A 20,283-nucleotide genomic window follows, 5' to 3' on the forward strand; every position below is an offset into this window, starting at 1 on the left:
GGTCAGAATGATGAGATGCAGGAGAGGTCTCCAAGTGATGATTCCCAGCAAGGGTACCAGTCGCCAAATGCTGTAACATCCAATACTGACAGACAGCTCAGGCTGAGTAGGTTGTGGCTTGTTTCTTATTAATATTTAGCAACTCAATTGATATTTGAATGCCGTTGTTTATCATTCAGTTTGTATAATTAAATCTAGAGATATTTAATTAAAGGGTGCTTTTTACGCTAGTTTGTGCAAGTCGTCTGAACGTAAGGTCCTCAAACTGATTGTTCATCTTCCAAAGTGCAAGTCCTCTGAATGTAAGGTCCCCAAACTGATTTTGTGATCTTTCAAAGTGTGTATTTCAAATTTTTGAATTTGTGCTTTTCTCATCCGGTAGGGACTTATGTATTATGTATAACTTGTTCTGACAAAGTGGAAGTGGGGACATCTGTGTTCTATGGACACATTTTCTAGTTTTCTATTGGAATTCTGTTTTATGGAAATACTTTAAGGGAACCCAGGGGCGGATCCAGGGTTTTCCGATGGTTGGGGGGGGGGGGCAACTGTTTGGCAATGTAACCCCCTACAAATGAACAATAAAGCGACCATGATTATATGCAAGAAACTTTGGGTCTTCCCCAAGGGTATCTTAGACTCTTAAAGTCTTAATAGACAAATTAATGTGTTTAACATCTAAAAATACATGTAAACTGTGACGAGTTTAGTGAAAATGCACACCAGGTTTTACAAAGCAGGGGTCTGTCAATGGGTATAAACGACAGTGTTTGTGATAAAGGAAAAGTAGATAAATACCGTATTTCCCCTAATAGAAGCACCCTCCCTAATAGTAGCGCCCCCCCCCATGTTTTGAATCCAAATGTCAACCCCACCCACTGACTAAAAGATATCAATGCACTGGTGAATCTTGTATTGCGATCGAAAAAAAAAGGTTTCTATTGCTAATTAGGCTGAAAGTAAACTAAACATGAATACATCATTTGTAAAAAACGAGATTTTCCGCCGTTTCCATACACAAATTCTATTAGAAACTCTTAAGTGTTTCGTTTCATCGTAAAACGTAAACATTACTGCACTACCATTCGGGACCGGTCTCTTTTCCCCCGGATACAGCTGGATTGTTTCCATTCGTAAACAATGATAATACTTGATTATTTTAATTAAATTCCCAGTTTAAAATATATCCGTCAAACATTCTGTTATAAAAAATGAATTTCATATTTGGTTAAAGTAGATCTTAGGGTACTCAGAGAAAATCCGATCCACTCCCGAGTGCTAGCCATTGACTCCAATATTGTCAACTTCTGCTTTCCTCTCCGATGATATTACAAGTTAAAATTTGCGGAAAAAATCGTTTGGCAGGCATTTTGGATCTCTTGTAGATAAAACTTGGTGTCTACAATTTCAAATAATCGAAAGATAACGTCGTACTATCAGAGAAGCTGCAATTACCGATCGGTATTTGTGTATAGAGTTTCATAGCACTTAGTGACCGTGAAATTTCTAGATAATGAAAAATAAGGTCTGAAATAAGAGCGCCCCCTGATCGGTTTGCACGGCGCCCGGGCGCTACTATTAGGAGAAATACGGTACTACAATAACATGACTTATTTCACTCAATATGGTTCTTTTCGATCTCATTTTATCAAAGTTTGGTCTTTTTTAGGCGATTTTCCTCTTTGAAAAAATGCACCTTGGCAAATTTTAGTGTAGGCGTACGCTGCTTCCTACCCCTCTAAATCTGCCTTTGGAACCCTAGTTTACTCCAGATTCAAAATATTAAGTATATGAGAATCGGGTCATTCAGTCTTTTGATTGTCGTGGAGGAACATAAGCATGTCAACATTTTCTGACCATTCAATTGGATCTTGCTTTAATTTTGACAAGAAAGCTGTGTTTGTGAAACAGCAATGCCCCCAAAGGTTACTGTCACAAAAATTGACATTTGACCTTGAATTGACCTGTGATCTTGAATGGTGACCTTGACCTTGACATGAGACCCCTCAAAATGTTTGGTTCCAGGATACGTACATGCATGCCAAGTATCTAGTATGTTAAAAAGCTATGTAAAATGTTAAAATTGGTTATTTGACCTATATATTTGGCGTATGACCTTGAACAATGACCTTGACCTTGACATGTTTGCATTTTAAATGTGCAGCTTCATGAAATACACATGCATACCAAATATGAAGTCTCTACCTGTATTATTTCAAAAGTTATGGCCAATTTTAAAGTTGCACACAAACCAACAAACACAAACAGACGGGGCAAAAACAATATGCCCCCCCCCCCATCTAGATCTTGATTGGTTTAAATGAGGTCACGTGAGTTTCAGTAATTTTACTATATTGACTCATAGGTGTGGCCTAAAAAAATATGACTCGTAGTCGTGGCCTAAATATGAACTGACCGGATCCGAATAATTCCATAAGTTTCTGACACAATCGCATCCATTTAACTCACGCTTAACGCTTTCCTACTGACGTCATGTACAATGTCCTGCGCAGCAACGTCACACACGACGTCCTGCGCAGCCATGTTGCACACAAGGTCTGGTATTATTTCCGACATACTTAGAAGTCCGATTTCCTGTAGGAGCAAATTTTCTAAGGAATTCCTAAGGAGCTTTGTGAATACGCCTTAGGGAGTTTCGCTACTTAAGGGAAAATCTCACTTAGGTGAAACTCCTTAGGGAAATACTTAAAGGCTTTGTGAATATAGGCTCTGGTGCGAAACGATAACATTAAGTCAAAGTTATTGAAAGCGTACATGTAGGCTTTATTTAATTATTAAACAATTGTTGCCTTTCAGATTCAGTCGATATGACGATTTATCAACCTGAAAAAAGTGATATCGACCTCGGGCTGCGCCCTCGGTCAATATCACTTTTTCCAAGTCGATAAATCCTCATATCGACCTCACTAAAAATCAATAATTGTATATTGTTACCCTGCAAATGAGTTTTAACAAACCATAGTATTAAAAACAAATTTTACAGCAGCTTATTATTTACCTTGCTTTTAAATTTGGCACCAACATCGAATGAGATTGTATGGTATAATGTATTGCATCGTATAGTGCACTATACTACAGCTGACACTATTTTGTGTGTCCTCTGGACTAAGGTCCTCTCAAATAGTGTATATTACAGAGAGTGAATTTTAAAGGTCTTATGTTGTTTTGTTTTTAAAACAGGGCAGAATGATAAGCTGCAGTTGAGGTCGCCCATTAAACATTGCCAGCAATGGTACCATATCAACACACAGCTCAATTGTAAGATCTAGTTAAGATAATGTCTCTTCGTTAGTAAAAAATTATTTACAGTATTAGTCTCTAGCAACTATGTTGAAATCGGAAAGCCTTAGTTCATAATTCAGACTTTATCACATAATTTGCAGATATTTAAGGAACTGGTTAGTTATGTAATAGTTGACAATATTTTGTTTAAGTCCTCTGAATGTTAGGTCCTCACACAGATTGTGTGACCTTACAGTGTGTATTATAAATGTCATATTGTGCTGCCCCCATTGAAGTTGGAATGACTTATGTTATTTTGTCAAATTGTTTCACATAATCTTCAGATAAAAGATGAACTGTAACAATATAATATTTTATAATTTTTGCAAGTTCTCAGGATGTTAGGTTCTCATACAGATTGTGTACTGATCTTACAAAGTGTGTTTTTTATATCCCTAGATCTAGAGACATATTGTCTATTTGTTTGTTGGTTGGTTGGTTTCTTTGGGACCAACTTTAACATTGGCCATAACTTTTGAAATACAGGTAGAGACTTCATATTTGGCATGCATATGTATTTCATGAAGCCGCACATTTTGAATGCAGACAGGTCACGATCATTGTTCAAAGTCAGACATATATAGTCAGAATATATAGGTCAAGGTCACCATTTGAGGTTAAAGGTCATTTCTTTTGTGACAACAAACTGTGGTGGCATTGCTGTTTCACAAACACAGCTTTCTTGTTAATGTCATTATATTATGTTTATAAAACAGGGCCAAATGATGAAATGGTGAGGTCGTCCAGTGGTGATGAATGTGATGATGGTCAGCTAGGGTACCAGTCGTTGGTAGTTCTACAACCCCACCCCGACATACATCAAAGTGGTAAGAACTAGTAGAGTTATTAGGCCCCACTGATGGGGTGTGGGGCCTAGAGATTTGCACTCTGTCCATCGGTCCTTACGCCTTTCCATGCTTCTGTCGGCCTGACATATTTTGTCCAGACAATATCTAAACCGCTTTGCTGTTAGCTGGTTACTTGGTTGTGTCAATACATCATGGGTAGGAAGTGTGCCATTTCCTATTTGTGTTACTCTGTGACCTTAACCTATGACTTCAGTTAAAGAAAAAAAACTATTTTGGATCATTTCTCCTTTACCATCCTGAGAATACCAAAAGTAGAAAATAGAAAACGCAAGCCAAGTTAAATACACCCCATATCCACATCCAAAAAGCCAACCTGTGTAATGGGAAGCAAACAAAAGAAAACACTTAAATGGCCGAATGCAATGCAAAAGAAGGTAAAGCAACACATGCTTTATCTACACCGACATTACAACTATAAAAGTACAAGTATCAGCAATAAAAAGGTTTTAAAAATGATGTGTGTTTGTGGGGAGGGTGGGGGTAATTAACGTTTTCAAGAAACCATTAAGTACCTGTTAATAAGCCAATAAATCAATCACTAAACCAACACTATATAGGCATATTGGCAAAAGAGTGCCATACACATTGAGATACCCGTTATTGAGAAGGGGGAGGGGGGGGGGGGGGGCTATGGGATTGTATTTAGTAAGTGTTTACCTTTTGAATTCAAGGGAATTAAATTGAATTGGGATATTTCTATGCCCCCAGCATCTATAGATGTGGGGCATATTTTTTTTGCCCTGTCTGTTTGTTGGTTTGTTTGTTTGTGTGTGTTCAACTTTAATATTGGCCATAACTTTTGAAATAATACAGATAGAGACTTCACATTTGGCATGCATATGTATTTCATAAAGCCACACATTTTGAGGGCAAATATTACACGTACAAGGTCATCGTTCAAAGTCAGCGGTCAAATATATAGTTCGAGGGTTTGGCGCAAGAATATTGTTACTCCTTCACAATTGTGAAGGAGTTACAATAGTCTTTCGCCAAACCCCGATTACCAATTTTACCATTGTCCATAACTTTTGAACCATTATATACGCATACTTGAAACTTGGCATGCATGTACGTCGTCTGAAACCAAACATTTGAGTGGTTGCATGTCAAGGTCAAGGTCACCATTCAAGGTCAAAGGTCAAATTAAAGTCAAAGGTCATTGTTTATGCCCCCACCTCTTTTTTGCCTTTGTCCGTCTGTCCGTCGGTCATTCCGTCCGTCCGAGCCAACAAATGTGGGTTTATGAGCTTAGGGGAGGAGCCTAAGACAAAAGAATACAATAGGTTCATTCCGTAAGCCCATAATATCTTTGTTTATTACGGGCTTTTCCTTTGATCTTTTAAAGAACAAAAAGCCCATAAACACACAAATTTTGGTATGTCCGTCCGTCATTCCGTCTGTCCGTCCAGAAAAGTTTGTGTCGTCCATAACTCTAAAAGCGTTTGATGTACAGACTTGAAACTTCATGGATGTATTACTCGGGGTGTGAACTAGCGCACCTGGGTATTTTCATCCGGCCAAAATTTATATTTACGGAGTTATGGGCCTTGATTTTGTGAAAAAGCGGCATTTTAAGTTTGTGTCATCCATAACTCTAAAAGCATTTGTAGTACAGACTTGAAACTTCATGTATGTATTATTCAGGGTATGAACTTGTGCACCTGTATTTTCATCCCTCCAAAATTTATATTTTCAGAGTTATGGGCCTTGATTTAGTGAAAAAACGGCATTTTTAGTTTGTGTCGTCCAAAACTCTTAAAGCGTTTGTAGTAGTGACTTGAAACTGCATGGATGTATTATTCAGGGTGTGAATTTGTGCACCTGAGTATTTTTAGTCAGCTAAATTTTATTTTTACGGAGTTATGGGCCTTGATTTAGTGAAAAATCTGCATTTTTGACAAAGCGCTAGTGGGGGCATCTGTGTCCTATGGACACATGTTCTAGTTTTTGTGACAATAACCTGTGGGGGCATTTCTGTTTCACAATTTCTTGTTTGTTCTGCTGTCAGACTGCATCACATAATTTGCAGATATTAAATGAACTTGTGCAAATAGTTGACAATATTTGTGCAAGTCCTCAAAATGTTAAGTCCTCAGATTGATTGTTTGTTGTTGCAGTGTGTTCAGTGTGTGGCACAATGTATGTACGTCCCGAACAGTTTGTGTCTCGCGTAACTCAAAAAAAGCGTGTTTTTTTCTACAGATTTGAAACCGTATGGATATAATATTCAAGGTGTGAACTTGTACACCTGGGTATTTTCATCCGTCCGAAATTATTATTCACGGAGTTTTGGACCTCTATTTTGTGAAAATATGGCATTACTGTGAAAAAGCAGAAGTAGAGGTTTAGGGCATCTGTGTCATATGGACACATTTTCTAGGTTATCATGATTAAGCAATTTCTGTCATCAGGATAATTCCCCATATAAGAAAGTCCCCACAAATAGAAAAAAATTACCATGGTCCCTGAAAACGAAGGTCAAATATTTCTACTAATGTTGACAATGACCTTTCCTTGTTGGAGGACATAAACATTTGAGTCTCTTAAAATACGCTATATCTACGATATGTGTATGTTTTATGTTAAAATCAATAAAATCGAAGAATACCAAGCGAAACTGCTTGTAACTTAATGACTCCATGAGTGATTCACTCAGCTTAAGTTTCACTGTTATAAAAAGACAAAATATAACTTTTCTGATTTTCTATCCCATGTAAAGAAACAACATGCCATTTACAGAAAAAATGCTACCTTACAGATACATATATAGAAAAGAAGAGCCACTGAAATATCTTTAAGATATATGATTAAAAAATGCAATGAAAATAAATTGGTAAGAAAATATGGTTGGAATTAAACAATAGGTTTGCTGGCCCATGGCGGTTTAGAACTTCTGAGTAGTATGCATATTTGATATTTGTCAAAGAAGATTGTATGGCGGCCGCTGTCTCGGCTCTGTTTCTTTCTTTAAAAACACACACATAAACATGTTCTTTGTTATAGTGTTTGAGAACTCAGATATTCAACTGAAGCATATTAAATGTTTTGTTTAAAGGCCTCTCAAAGTTGGCAAGCATTGTAATATTTAGCACTGTCCTCGTAATGCCGATAGGTTATGGGGGTCCTCATTGCCTTCGAAAACATTGACAAATAAATAAATGGCAATTTCATAGAAACCAAAAATAGAAACAATATATAATTTTCAACATTGGAAATTGCCGTTCATGAACAATATATACTGAAAAAGACGACGATGTAGCGTCCATATAAACAATGGGTCCTCCGAGCGTCGATATATGTCAAGGTCCTCAAAGCGCATGCAATACACGTATGCATGCGTGTGTGCGTGCGTGCGTGCGTGTGTGTGTGTGTGAAATGCTATTTCATGGCTTTCAAGGCTACATTAAAGGAACATTTAACACTTTTCAATGTTTATATAAATTACAGAAAAAACACTAGTATTTGTCCATTGGATACAGCCATGTATTATTAGTTACACTGTAAGTAGCTTGGGGTGTATTGGATATACACTTCAGTATTTTCATAGCATGTACGAGCTGAGCTCACACGTGGTATGATAGCACTGATGGTGTATATCCAATACACCGTGATTCTATCTGTAAAACGATTATATCTCATCGAGTTTTTTTATTAGTAATACAGATACTAAGTTTACAAAAATAATTACATTTTATAATTCAAAATATAAGGGGTGTATGGATTATACACTCCCTCCGCGTGATCAATTAAGACCAATCGGATAGCGTCATTTATGTAGGAGGTGAGATAATAAACTTTATTACGGCTTAGTTTTAAGTATGTTTAGGCGACAGATGGCTTCTTCTGTATGAAAAATAGTACCTTGAAGGAGATAGCACAGGCACTAGTAATAACTATATTGTTATATGTGTTTAATGTGTGTTTTTATCGATGTGTGTCTAGTGTTCGCTTACTCCGAGTACCTTTAAGCACGGCATTGGATAAATGTTACGGTGGAGGAAATCGATAATAAAGAAGAGCATATTATGTAATAGAATAGCTGAGATATCCGCTGGTGGAGCAGACTGTGAAAGAATAGCTGAGGTACTTGATGGTGAAGCAGACTATGATACAATAGCTGTGGTACCTGATGGTAGAGCAGACTGTAATCAAATAGCTGAGGTACTTGATGTTGAAAAAAACTGTTGCAGAAAAGCTGAGGTAACAGATTACGGAGCAGACTGTAAAAGAATAGCTGAGGTACCTGATGTTGAAGCAGACTGTAATATAATAGCTGAGGTTAATGCTGGTGAAGCAGACTGCAATATAATAGCTTAGGTACCTCCTTGTGAAGCAGATTATAATGGAATAGCTGAGGTATCTGATGGTGAAGCAGACTGTAATGGAATTGCTGAGGTATCTTTTGGTGCATCAGACTGTAATAGAATAGCTGAGGTATCTGATAATGAAGCAGACTGTAATGTAATAGCTGAGGTATCTGATGGTGAAGTAGATTGTAATGGAATTGCTGAGGTATCTGATGGTGCAGCAGACTGTAATAGAATATCTGAGGTATCTGATAATGAAGCAGACTGTAATGGAATAGCTGAGGTAGCTGATGGTGAAGCAGACAGTAATGGAATAGTTGAGATATCTGATGGTGGATAAGACTCCTATAGAAAAGCTGAGGTACATGATAGTGAAGCAGACTATAATAAAATAGCTGATGTACCTGTTGGTGAAGCATACTATTACAGAATAGCTGAGGTACCTGATGGTGGAGCAGACTGTAAAATAATAGCTAAGGTACCTGATGGTTGATAAGACTCCGAAAGAATAGCAGAGGTAACTGATGATGGAGTAGACTGTAAAAGTATAGCTGAGGAACCTGATGGTGAAACAAAATGTAATGGAATAGCTGAGGTAGCTGATGGTGAAGCAGACAGTAATTGAATAGTTGAGATATCTGATGGTGGATAAGACTCCTATAGAAAAGCTGAGGTACCTGATAGTGAAGCAGACTATAATAAAATAGCTGGTGTACCTGTTTGTGAAGCATACTGTTACAGAATAGCTTAGGTACCTGATGGTGGGTTAGACTCCGAAAGAATAGCAGAGGTAACTGATGGTGGAGCAGACTGTAATAGAATAGCTAAGGTACCTGATGGTGGATTGACTCCGAAAGAATAGCTGAGGTACCTGATGGTGGAACAGACTGTAATTGAATAGCTAAGGTACCTGATGGTGGATTAGACTTCTATAGAAAAGCTGAGGAACCTGATGGTGGAGCAGACTGTAATAGAATAGCTGAGGAACCTGGTGGTGAAGCAGTCTGTAATAGAATAGCTGAGGTACCTGATGGTAAAACAGACTGAAACGTCATAGCTGAGGTATCCGATGGTGGAGCAGACTGTAATAAAATAGCTGAGGTAACTGATGGAGAAGCAGACTGTAATAAAATAGCTGATGTAACTGTTGTTGAGGCATACTGTTACAGAATAGCTGAGGTACCTGATGGTGGATCAGAATGTAAAATAATAGCTAAGGTACCTAATGGTGGATCAAATTCCTATAGAATAGCTGAGGTAACTGATGGTGGAGCAGACTGTAATAGAATAAGTGAGGAACCTGATGGTGCTGCAGACTGTAAAAGAATAGCTGAAGTACTTGATGGTGGTGTAGAGTGTACTAACATAATAGCTGAGGTTTCTTGTGGTGAAGTAGACTGTTATAGAATAGCTGAAGTACCTGATGGTGGAGCAGACTGTAAAATAATAGCTGAGGTACTCGATGGTTGATCTGACTGTTATAGAATAGCTGAGATACCTGATGGTGAAACAGACTGTAATAAAATAGCGTAGGAGAATGATATAGGATCAGGCTTTAAAAAAAATAAGATGGTAAATCTGACTGTAATAGAATAGCTGAGGTACCTAATGGCCGAGCAGACAGCAAAATAGTAGCTGAGGTACCTGATCGTGGAGCAGACAATAATAGAATAGCTGAGGAACCTGATGGTAGATATGACTGTTATATTAAAGCAGAGGTACCTTATGGTGGAGCAGACAGCAAAAGGAGCAGACTGTAATATACGAGGGTTGTCCGGAAAGTTTTGAGACTGTGTCTATATTTCAAAATGTTTTTAATATAAATCAACAAACAATAAACAGCTGTGTATATAGACTATTCACGAGTTTCCTTTTGAAAAATAAAAATTAATAATCTCAAATTAAGGAAGAAAAATGTTGTCAAGACAACCCATCTAGCGCTTCACGGAGCACTTTGAAATTGACGTTTTCTGAAAATTGTTCACAATTCATATATACTACTCTGTCTGAATAATAGACGCCAAAACATCACGTTAAAACATATGACGACAGTATGACGTCAGCTGCATCACTAAGCAAATTATTGACGCAATCTAACAGTAGACATGGTTGTAACGATCAGCGAAGTAGAGAGGTATTTCGAAGATGTCGAAAAAAACCCAACGTTAACGTCACGCACGGAGCAGCGCGCTATGATCAAACACTGTGTTCGCAGCGAAATAACTCCTACAAATACCTATACGTTTCTAACACGGGATAAATCAAAGCCAGCATGTTCAAGGGCTTTGGTATTTCGCTGGTATGGACGTTTCAGTGACGAGCATGGAAATGTGTGCGATTAGAAGCGGAGCGGCAGACCGTCAGTCGTGAGCAAAATTGACGTAAATTCAGTGCAGGACATGTTACAAGAAGACTGGCCGAGGACAGAGAGGGAAATTGACGAATCCGTTCAGCTAAAAAGAACAGTAGTTCATAATATCATAAAAGGGTGGTACTGACAGATATTCAAGCAATGAGTTGATTTTCACCGTAAGTGTGTACGAGCGTATTTTGAAAAACTGTAAATGACGTGACGCAATGGGACAACGAAGTGCTCCGTGGCTTGTAACCTGTACTTTTTGTAATGTTTGTTGTATACGTTCACTTCGTAGTATATTGTTGAAACTTTCAGGATTTGTTTATATGAGATACGATTGACAGCTGATAAAAATTTAATTGCATCCTATGAGTGGTAAGTTTTTTATGAATGCAGTCTCAAAACTTTCCGGACAACCCTCGTAATAGCTGAGGCATCTGATTGTGGAGCAGTATGTAATGTAATAGCTGAGGTATCTAATGGTGGGGTACACTGTAACAAAACAGCTATGGTAACTGAATGTAAAGGACACTGTAATAAAATAGCTGATTTACCTGTTGGTGAAGCAAACAATTACACAATAACTGAGATAACTGATGGTGGAGCAGACTGTAAAATAATACCTAAGGTACCTGATGGATGATCAGACTCATAAAGAAACACTGAGGTACCTGATAGTGGAGCAGACAGTAATAGAATAGCTGTGGAACCTGATGGTGAAGCAGACTGTTAAAGAATAGTTGAGGTGCTGGTGAAGCTGATGTAATAGAACAGCGGAGGTACTTGATGGTGAAGTAGACTGTTATAGTATAGCTGAAGTACCTGGTGGTGGAGCAGACTTTAAAGAAATAGCTAAGGTTCTTGATGTTGAAGCAGACTGTAATAGAATAGCTGAAGTACCTGGTGGTCAATTAGACTGTTAAAGAATAGCTGAAGTACCTGGTGGTGGAGCAGAACGTAAAACAAAATAAGTTATCTGATGGTAGATCTGACTGATATAGCAAAGCTGAGGTACCTGATGGTGGAGCAAACAGCAAAAGAGTAGCTGAGGTACCTGATGATGGATTAGACTGTAATAGAATAGCTGAGGTACTTAATGGTTGAGCACACTATTATAGAATAGCTGATGTACTTGATGGTGGAGCAGACTGTAAAAGAATAGCTGAGGTACCTGATGGTCAATTAGACTGTAATAGAATATCTGAAATACCTGATGGTAGATCAGACTGTAAAAAAATGTATCTGATGGTAGATCTGACTGTTATAGAATAGTTATGGTACCTGATGGTCAAGCAGACAGAAAAATAGTAGCTGAGGTACTTGATGGTGGAGCAGAAAGTAATAGAATAGCTGAGGTACCTTATGGTAGATTTCATTGTAAAATAATAGCTAAGGTCCCTGATGGTGAATCAGACTCCTATATAATAGAAGAGGTACCTGATGGTGAAGCAGACTGTAAAAGAATAGCTGTGGAACCTGATGGTGAAGCAGACTGTAAAATAATAGCTGAGGTACTTGATGGTGGAGCGGATGTAATAGAACAGCTGAGGTAACTATTGGTGAAGTAGATTGTTATAGTATAGCTGAAGTACCTGATGGTGAAGATGACTGTAAAATAATAGCTGCGGTTCTTGATGGTGAAGCAGACTGAAATAGAATAGCTGAAGTACCGGATGGTCAATAAGACTGTTAAAGAATAGCTGAAATACCTGATGGTGGAGCAGACTGTAAAAAATTAGGTATCTGATGGTAGATCTGACTGGTATAGAATAGCTGAGGTACCTGATTGTGGAGCAGACAGCAAAAGAGTAGCTGAGGTACCTGATAGTGGATAAGACAGCAAAATAATAGCTGAGGTACCTTATGCTGGGGCTGACATTCATTGAATAGCTGAGGTACCTGATCGTGGAGCAGACTGTACTAGAATAGCTAAGGTACATCATGGTTTAGCAGACTGTTATAGAACAGCAGAGGTACCTGATGGTGGAGCAGACTGTTATAGAATAACTGAGGTACCTGATAATTTATTAAACTTTTATCGAATAGCTGAAGTATCTGATGGTTGATCAGACTGTAAAGAAACTAAAGATACCTGATGGTGGATCTGACTGTTAAAGAATAGCTGAGGTACCTGACAGTGGAGCAGACAGCAAGAGTGAAGCTGAGGTGCATGATGGTGGAGCAGACTTTAAAAGAATAGCTGAGTTACTTGATGGCGGAGCAACCTGTGTAATTAAGGCTAACGTACCTGATGGTTGATCAGGCTGTTATAGAATAGCTGAGGTATCTGCTGGTAGAGCAAACTATAAAATGAAAATTAAGGTATCTGATGGTGGATCAGACTGTTATAAAATAGCGGAGGTACCTGATGGTGGATCAGACTGTTATCGAATAGCTGAGGTACTTAACGATGGAGCAGACTGTAATAAAATAGCTGAGGTACATGAGAGTGAAACAGAATGTAATAGAATAGCTGAGGTACCTGATGGTGGAGCAGAATGTTATAGAACAGATGAGGAACCTGACGTTGAAGCAGACTTTAATTGAATAGCTGAGGTACCTCAAGGTGAAGCAGAATGGAATAGAATAGCTAAGGAACCTAATGGTTGATCAGACTGCTATAAAATAGCTGAGGTACCTGACGGTTGAGCAGACTGCAAAAGACAAGCTGAGGTACCCGATAGTGGATCAGACTATTATAGAATAGCTGAGGAACCTGACGGTGGAGCAGACTGTCAAAGAATAGATGAAGTACATGATAGCTGAGCAGACTAAAATAGAATATCTTATGTACCTGGTGGGGAAACAGAATGCAATAGAATATCTGAAGTACCCGATGGTGGAGCAGACTGTAATTAAATAGCTGAGGTACCTGATTGTGGAACAGACTATAAAAAATAGCTAAGGCATCTGATGGTGGATCAAACTAGTTTAGAAAAGCTGAGATACCAGATGGTGGAGCAGACTGTTATCGAATAGCTGAGGTACCTGATGCAGGAGCAGACTGTTATTGAATAGCTGAGGTACCTGATGGTGGAGCAGACTCTCCTAGAATAGCTGAGGTACCTGATTTTGGAGTAGACTGTAATCGAATAGCTTAGGTACTTGATGGTGGAGCAGACTTTAATGGAATAGCCGAGGTACCTGATGATAGAACAGAATGTGCTTGGATAGGTGAAGTATCTGATGGTGGAGCAGAATGTAGTAGATTAGCTGATGTACCTGATGGTGGAGCAGACTGTAATCAAATAGCTGAGATACTTGATGGGGAAGGGGCAGAATGTTATAGAATAGCTGAGGTACCTGATGGTGGTGCAGACTGTAATTGAAAAGCTGAGGTACTTGATGGTGGAGCAGACTGTAATCGAATAACTGGGGGACCTGATGGTAGAGCAGAATTTACGTGAATAGCTGAAATATCTGATGGTGGAGCAGAATATAATAGAATAGCTTAAGTACATGATTCTGAAGTAGCTGGTTATAATATTGCAGAGGTATCTGATGGTGAAGCAGACTGTAATAGAAAAGCGGACGTATCTGATGGTGGAGCAGACTGTAATCGATAAGCTGAGGTACCTCATGGTTTAATAGACTGTTATCGAATAGCTTAGGTACCTGATTGTGAAGCAGACTGTTATCGAATAGCTGAGTTACCTGATGTAGAAGCAGGCTGTTATCGAATAGCTGGGGTACCTGATGGTGGAGCAGACTGTTATAGAATAGCTGACGTACCTGATTGTGGAGCAGTCTGTTATGAAATAGCTGAGTTACCTTATAGACGAGTAGACTATGATCAAATAGCTGAGCTACCAGATGGTGGAGCAGACTGTTATCGAATAGCTGATGTACCTGATGCAGAAGCAGACTGTTATCGAATAGCTTAGGTACCTGATGGTGAAGCAGACTGTAGTCAAATAGCTGAGGTACTTGATGGTGGAGCAGACAGTAATTGAAAAGCTGAGGTACATGATGATAGAACAGAATGTGCTTTAATAGCTGAAGTACCTGATGGTGGAGCAGAATGTAATAGATTAGTTGATGTACCTGATGGTGAAGCAGACTGTAATCGAATAGCTGAGGTACATGATGATGGAGCAGAATGTATTAGATTAGCTGATGTACCTGATGGTGAAGCAGACTGTAATCGAATAGCTGAAGTACCTGGTGGTGGAGCAGAATGTAATAGATTAGCTGATGTACCTGATGATGGAGCAGAATGTTATAGATTAGCTGATGTACCTGGTGGTGAAGCAGACTGTAATAGATTAGCAGATGTACCTGATGGTGAAGCAGACTGTAATCGAATAGCTGAAGTACCTGGTGGTGGAGCAGAATGTAATAGATTAGCTGATGTACCTGATGATGGAGCAGAATGTTATAGATTAGCTGATGTACCTGATGGTGAAGCAGACTGTAATAGATTAGCTGATGTACCTGATGATGGAGCAGAATGTTATAGATTAGCTGATGTACCTGATGGTGGAGCAGAACGTAATAGATAAGCTGATGTACCTGATGGTGAAGCAGACTGTAATAGATTAGCTGATGTACCTGATGGTACAGCAGAACGTAATAGATTAGCTGATGTACCTGATGGTGAAGCAGACTGTAATAGATTAGCTGATGTACCTGATGGTGAAGCAGAACGTAATAGATTAGCTGATGTACCTGATGGTGGAGCAGAATGTAATAGATTAGCTGATGGACATTATGATGGATCAGAATGTAATAGATTAGCTGATGTATCTGATGGTGAAGCAGACTGTAATCAAATAGCTGAAGTACCTGATGGTGGAGCAGAATGTAATGGATTAGCTGATGTACCTGATGGTGAAGCAGGATGTAATCGAATAGCTGAGGTACATGATGATGGAGCAGACTGTAATCGTATAGCTGAGGTACCTGATTGTGGATCAGACTGTAATCGAATAGCTGAGGTACCTGATGGTGGAGCAGACTGTTATCGAATAGCTGAGGTACCTGATTGTGGATCAGACTGCTATAGATAAGCCGAGTTACCTTATGGTAGAGCAGATTGTAATAGAATAGCTGAGGTACCTGACATGGAATAGACTGTAATAGACTAGCTGGGGTATCTGATTGTAGACAGACCGCCACCTTTAAAATACACCCAACCGCAATTGTGGCAACTGTGATTCGCACTCTTTGCTCCACCATCTTTCACGCATTGATTGTTAGTTACTTTATTCTGGATTTAGAATATTTATACTTATAATAATGGTGTGCCATTGATACCTAATCCATTCGAAAAATAGTGAGCGTTACTTGGAGACAAGTTTCTCTGCAATAACAATAGCACTGGACAATACGGTATACGATGCATAGTTATGGTTTTAAAATGCAAATTTCAATTGGAATCTTACCGTAACAGTGTGATCCCAATAACAAACATCTGAACATCAAATAATAAGATTCTAGTTCAAAAAGGAACAACCAACAACCAAATGTGACTTCATAAACTGTGTGTTATGTCCACACTGGATTATGAACTTCTACGAAAACTATTTTCGAATATTTGCTATTTTCTTCAAGTATTTCGTAAATACAAGTACAGTAAAATATTAAGTTATATAACCAACACTAAACAGTTTAACAAATAGAAACCCAAACAATCCATTTTGCATTATGTTTTTCGAGGGGAATGCTTAAACTTTTTAACTCCACTAAGCATATGTAACTTGATTAACAAGAGGGTCATGATGGCTCTAAATCGCTAAACTGAGTGAAAGTTTTTAACATTTGTTTTTGTATGATAATAAATAAGTTTATTCGTGTATGGAGATGCAACTAGGGATCAAACTATAGTCGAGTATTGTCAAATATTGGATTTGTTACGGTCATCAGAGCACAACATTAACATTTGTTTTCAAAACTGTACACATGGTCCTTCCTTGCTGCATCTTAAACAATAAAATCGTAGTTCATAAGGTTACAGTATCGCTCATCCGAGAACAACATTGATATTTGTTTTCAAAAATGCACTCCTGGTCCAAATTTCACTGCTGTATCTATAAAAAGAGAACGATGTTGATAAGTTATCAGTATAGCTCATTAAGGGACATAATTTGGAACAAATTTGGGTGAAGGCCACTGTATAATGCTACATACAACATACATGTATCAAGGGTCAAGGCCATGACTTGACTTGATTAATAATACTGTCAATTATTTAGTTAAACTTCTCTTTGTTAGTTATTCGGTGAGCAATGCAGACCCTTATCTAAATGATTGCTAAGTACAAACTACATTAATAAAACAATAACTAGTATTTAAACATGTATATTGTGTAACAAACCGATTGAAAAATACAAGACTAAATCCGCAAGTCTCAAGCTCATTTAACTTTTTGCATTTGTCTTTCTAGACAATCTGCAACTTTCCCAATATCAAAATAGCACGATCTGTCTGTTTAATTCGCGCGCTTGCTATAAATGCAACCGTTGAAAGGGTTTTTTTAGTATTCCTGTTGCATCGCTTAGAAAATTTAGTACAGGGATTACGTCAAAGCAAGAATGATGTAGAAAGTTAGACTGATGTTGCCATGCCAATAGACGATGTGCCGGCAGTTGGTGAAACGGAGGTATCACGTACCGATAAAATGCATGTCGCTTATCGCAGGATTTTTCTTTGAGTGTTGGTTTTTATGCCTGTCTTCAATAAGATATGAACAATAACAATTTTACCAATTTTGCAGCGAACTATTATATATTCATTAGAAACGCAAAAAAATGTTTTCACGTTTTCATTTCAATTAAGCATGGATGTATGTCTGTATGAAACATCAATTCCGAAGCATCATACACGCATACTAGTAAACTTGCTTCCATCAGCCCAATAAAACAGCTATAACCAGTCGACGTAGAGGTAGCAAAGGCAATTAAATACACAACATTTGAGTATCATATCCAAACGGAGTTTTATTGGTTATATAAAAAAAACCTCCCCTCACCAGTATGAAAATGTTCATCCGAAATTTTATTCAAACAATGCGGCAATGATTGGCAGTATCAACGATATACTTTGGAGAGTAATCGAGACTATAAGTATCTATCATGTGTTTCCGGTACGGATAGAAAAATCCGACCCGAGGGCACGTGCGTAACCCGGTAACGAGGCGGTTTTTGACTTGCCTATTTAAATTTATCAATTTGTGGAAAAAATGACGTTGAAATCGGACTTTTGTACAATTACTCCAAAAAGTTGTTTGCTGATGTCATAGAGCGCAATTATTTTGAATAACTACAATAACGTTTTTTACGATTATTTATGTTCAATTTTAATTAAAAGTCTAGCAAACATAAATATTTGATTGCGCTTTATTGAAATGGCATAATATATTGTTCATAAACCATACAATAAATGAAATAAGAAGTGGTGCGTTGTTGCGCGTGAGTCATCTTACATAGGGTATGTAAAATACACACGTCCGGTATGCAAGAAGATTCTCTGCTACATTCTCGCCAAATACAACGTACAGACGAAAGAATGGGTAGAAATCATCTGAATAAATCGCTGCGGGACAGCGTAGGAAAAAGAAGCCGCCTTTTAGTTTAAACCCCGGTGTTAAATAACACCACTGACACGCACACCGTAAAACAACCAATACACGATTAAAACCACCAAGCGCCGAGGTCGAAGCTCAGCGAGAAGTACTCACTTTGAGTTTTATAATTATACATGTAGCGATTTCATTGTAACAGTTATGTCGACCAAAAATGACAAGTTGTGGCTTCATGGTGGGATTTGTTGCTTTTAGATGTATATGTTTATTACTTCATAGAACTTCTTCATGTATTAATTAACATTTTGAAAATAAATCCGTTTAGTTGTATTTGTTCAATCAATATTTTATTCTAGTTTATGAAATTTTATTTTAGTACATTCTTTGAACCGAAACTGATCCGAAAATCACGTTAAAACCCTAAACAGTTACAGGATGAGTCGCATAAATCATGTTACAGTGCGTGAAACCATTAAATGGCACCAACTTGGTGGACAGGTTAAAAAATGTTGATAAAATTCATACATTTATTTATCACCATTTCTTGAATACCTGAACAGCCGAACAATGACGTGGAAGTTTCTGTAGCTTTATAGTGAATGCCTTGTTATTTAACGTCCTCTTCAACCTTCGAAAATATTTCAATGTCTCGTTACTGTATATCAAAATAGATCGTCAAGATAAATGTCATTTCTCTGCTTTGGTTTTGTTTTCTAATATAAAATGAGCAGCCTTTGGTGTTTTTGGATGCCCTTGCTTGTTTGCAGTAACGTCAATGTGTTTGTACAAAGTTCAAGGGTGTGTTGTTACCTTGAACCTTTCTGTCCAACTAAATGTCATTTTTACCTCAGACGATAACTGGTTGTGAACATGAATAAGTCATATCTTCGCATACTAACCATCTGGCTGAAAGTGCCTTTTGGGAACGAGAGCAAACAAATGCAGGTTGATTCCCAGCTGGAAATGCGGGTTTTAAAGGGAAAATAATGAGCATTGTTATCCCAACATGTTGAGTCACAACCAACGGCAGCAGCGCAAATATCACTTGTTACTCCCAAAGAAGCATTAATCGTCGACTTTCCAGCACCCGATTTGCAAACAACAGCTATGTCTACAGCTTTGTTTTCCATCGATTCAAGTAGAAAAAGAAATTGTTTTCTAATTCATGCAAGAGGTCTTGCTAGGACAACTGGTCGCTGTGTTTATCTAGATGTCATGTTATCCAGTCTGTTTTATAAGAAAAAAGAAGGCATGTGCCCAGTGTTACCAAAAAGGTACGATTAATATTTAAATACAAGTCGTCAAATAGGTCCGACGCATGTCAACTCTTTGACCAGAGAAATTTGAGAAACCTTGATTAACAATTGACGGGATGGGCTAGTTACTGTTTTTAACCCAAGACAGGTATTTCTATTACAATATTTCGAAATTGTTCGAGCAATGTCTAAAGTTATAGGAAATTTGTCATAGTACATTTTTTGTGTCTGTAGTTCTATATAAAGCATTACCACTTAAGTATAATTATGGAATTACTTGCGCGGCATTGGTTTTTCTTAAAATATTAAATATATATGTATACATGCATTAATATACATATTGATATTGATGCATACACGATATATCATACAAAAATATATCTTACGCTTACCTTCATATAAACGTCTCTCTGAGTCGTCCTAAGGTTACAGACTACTAAATAAATTCCCTATATATTATATAGTCAATCGACCAATTGCATGCAAGATATCACTGATTCCTTGTGCTTCACGACACCCAACACCTTATATGGGGAGACAGTTCCACTTGTGTACTAAACAGTAAACGAGGTTTCATAAAAAGTGCATTTCTCAAATGAGAAAAATAAAATTGGATGAACGTGGATGGTAGGCAATTGTCTGAGATTTTATAACCATCATTTGATTCAAT

The sequence above is a fragment of the Mya arenaria genome, chromosome 3 (assembly GCF_026914265.1).
Source record: "Mya arenaria isolate MELC-2E11 chromosome 3, ASM2691426v1".
In the NCBI taxonomy this organism is placed as follows: Eukaryota; Metazoa; Mollusca; class Bivalvia; order Myida; family Myidae; genus Mya; species Mya arenaria.